The sequence below is a fragment of the Jaculus jaculus genome, chromosome 13 (assembly GCF_020740685.1).
Source record: "Jaculus jaculus isolate mJacJac1 chromosome 13, mJacJac1.mat.Y.cur, whole genome shotgun sequence".
NCBI classification, from domain to species: domain Eukaryota; kingdom Metazoa; phylum Chordata; class Mammalia; order Rodentia; family Dipodidae; genus Jaculus; species Jaculus jaculus.
This window is the reverse complement of record NC_059114.1, coordinates 44,806,524-44,810,209: the sequence shown is the minus strand read 5'-3', so window position 1 is coordinate 44,810,209 and position 3,686 is coordinate 44,806,524.

Here is a 3,686-nt window from a genome sequence, read left to right as displayed (position 1 = left end):
CTCAATAAATAGTTACAATTATCAATAATCCTTTTCCTTACATCTTTTTCATAAGTACAGATATTAGACTCAAAGCTCTTTTATTATTGATTAAAATATGAATGAGAGAAAGTAAAGTAAATCAACATGGAGTTAGCATGAAAAATATATTAGTCATTCATTCCTCTGTTCATTCCTGGAGGAAAAGAAGTCAGTTTTATAACTCCTCACCTCATTTTCACCTCATTCCATCATGAATAATAATAGCCAGTCCTTCAGATAAATGCTAATGTGATCAATATGCTTATAGCTGCTTCATCCCACTAATCAGTTATCTGAAAGCCAGACACCAAGGGGCTTGAAGTCATCTGCATGTTTAAATAAATAAACCTCATGTGAGTCTAGTACAATAATATCAGAGAGAAAGAGGAGAGGCCTTTAGCAGCTTTTTAAATTTTTATTTATTTACTTTTTGTCATATGGGCAAAACAGACACCAAAAATATGTATAAAGTTGCCTAGAGTCTCGTAATAAAGGAGGGGTTAGGTTGCATTTCCCTTAAGAGCCAAGCTAAAGAGTCTCATACATGGAGAGTTAAGGATTCAGCCTTTAAAAGAGCTGCAATTGTTATCATTTTAACGTGATTCCCCAATGAGTGTCTGTTGGCCTATAGGTCCCCTAAGTAAGCTTATGAGTAGCAGGATCTCATAATAGTGGTTTTTTTTTTTTCATAATAGTGGTTTTTTTCAAAAAATATTTTTACTTTTTAACAATTTTATACAGGTATATGATGTGTTCTGATCATATTTACCCCTCTTTATGCTGTCTTGCTCTCTCCCACTGAACCCCTTTTTCTTCCCACTTCCACGTTGTGTGTGTGTCCCACTGAGTTTAGTTAGGGCTATTTGCATGAGTATGGAAGGTATTATTGAACCATAGGCAACTTCCCAGTGGCTACACCATTGAAGAAAATGACTCCTCCTCCTTATCTAGCAACCATTAAGTGCCAATAACTCATCATGTATGGGGAATTAGAGCCCCACTGCCATCCGGGATGGAATGTTGATAGGCCCAGTCTTGTGCAGGTAACTACTGCTGCAGTGAACTTATGAACGCAATGGCCACATTATATCCAGGAGATAGCATTTCATAGCACTTCTTCCTATCCTCTGGCTTTTACATTCTTTCTGTCCCCCCTTCTGTGGTGTTCTTTGAGCCTTTGTGGAGGTGATACAGATGTCTCATCTAGGGCTGATCAGTCAGTGGTTATGTATTCTCGGCACCTTGACCAATTATGAGTCAATGCATATTACCCACTGCCCATCGCAAGAAGAAGCTTCTCTGACCAAGGCCCAGAACAGCACTAATTTATGGGTATAATTGGACAACCTGTAGAGCAGGCCTCAAATCCAATTTGGAAGTGATTGGTTATCCCAGGCATGCCATGATTGTGCCAGTAGGCATGTATTGCCTGGCAAGTCAGTATCATACCATACAGGGTCCACATCTAGGCAATGATTCCCTCTCCTCTTCCCCAGCCCCCGCCAGCAGCCTGCTTAGCACCTTTCAGCACTATGACATCTAGCTAGCAGGAAGGATGCTTGATTTCTCTGTGTCTTGCAACCAAAGTGAGTGTTTTCTTCAGCAATAGGGTCTTTAGGGACATTCTTTTTGATTAAACCAAAGAATTCATGAAAAAAATATTATTCTCCTAACCATCTTCTTTCAATCATCTCTCACACAGATATTCAATGTAAATAGCTTCAAATGAGTTGATCTGTATTTTTCTCTACAAATATATCTGTACATATCACAAACACATAAGCTAAATTGCTTATTTTTTATTTTTATTAGTTATGTCCACAGTGTGTATACAGCCATATTAGTACCATCATTAGCCTTCTCCCTGTCCTCCCCTCTGAAGGGATCCTCCTTGTTGGGGAATGTGGGTCATGTATTGTGGGGTTAGGCATCCATTATGGGGAGGAGGCAATATATCTGTGCATAATGTCCCCAGCTATAACAATCTTCCTTGACCCATCTTCCACGAATTTCCCTGAGCCATCTTGGATTCATTTTAGGTCTACTTCAGTGATGAGGTCTTGGGAGCCTCTGTCTCTGGATATCGGTTTGGTAGGTGTTGAGTGTTTTTTGTATCTCCTTCACCCTTGTGCTGGTACCAGGTTCACCAAGAAAGCAGCACTTTTGCTCATTTCCCCAATTATTCTATAGTTTCAGCTGGGGCCCTGGTGAGGTGTGATGGGCTGATACTCTCCTTAGGATCTGGGTCCATCTGAAGAAGAGAAGCAAATTTTCCAATAGAGGGTGAAGTCAGCACCAGATAAATGGGATAACCATTATTATTTTAGAGAGAATTTAATAGGTATAGGCCTTTTTATAGCCCACGATTGGTGGGAGCTTGATAATGGAGAGCAGGTTCACTTTTTGGATATGGTTCTGACCTGTTTTACAGCTCTAGCTGTGGGTTCTGTTCCACTGAGCAGATTAGTTAGCCAAATCAAGAGCAGTTGGTTACCTATCACAGCTGTATGCCACTATTGCCCTTGTGTGAGCATCATGTCAGGTTGTTTGCTGCTGAGTAGCTTAGACCACTAGTTGCAACTAGATGTTGGCCATTTTCCCCCAGTCATTCATGTAGCACCTTCTGCACTAGAAGAGCTAGCTGTCTGGGGAACTGACTCTCTTCCAGATTCCAGCCAGGTCATTCCATGTTCTGTACCAAAAGCACATGGTGTCTTTGACAGTAGGGTCTTACCACTAACCTTTGGTGGGTCATCAAGCACTCTGACCAAAATCTGTCCTCTTTTGGAACCTTGTAAGTCTCTATGATCAACAGCTCATTGTGGATGTTAACCATATCATGGTACAGGGAGTTACAGGCCAGTGCCAAGGGGAAAAAAATAAACAAGAAAAAGATAGGTAATATACAAGAGAAAGAGGGAAGATTGAGAGAGAGAGAGAGAGAGAGAGAGAGAGAGAGAGAGAGAGAGAGAGAGAGAGAGAAACAGGAGAAGATTAAGGTTAATCTTCATCATACCCATCCAGGCCCTGTGATTCAGGTGTTCCCTTTAAGAACCTGATGAAGGTTCAACTATTTAGTCTGTCTTTTAGGATATAGAATTTTATGGTACTATTGCCATTTGGGTCCAGTTTTGTGTCCCCCACTCCACACTTACTGTCCCCTCCCACCCCACCATCCCTATTGTCTGGTCCTTGGGATGCTTATTAGGTATGTCAGCATCTTGGGCAGATCCATTTTAGGAGCCACAGATGAGTGAGACCATGAGACGATTATCTTTCTGTCATTGGGTGAGTTCTCTGAGAAAGGTCTCTTCCAAGTTCAACCATTTTTCTTCAAATTTTATTGTGCCATTTTTCCTTACTGCTGTTTAGAATTCCATCATGTAGATATACCACATCTTGGTTATGCATCTGTCTAATGATAGACATCTGGGTTGATTCCAGCTCTTAGCTATTATGAATTGAGCAGCTACAAACATGGTTGAGCAAATCTCTCTGGAGTTTTTGGAGTAAATGCCCAGTAAGGGAATAACTGGGTCTGTTGATAACTCTATAGTCAACCTTTTTATGAGTCTCCATATTGCTTTGCTAGTGGTTGTACCATCTTACATTCCCACCAACAGTAAATGAGGGTTCCTATTTCTCCACATCTTTGCCAGCATTTG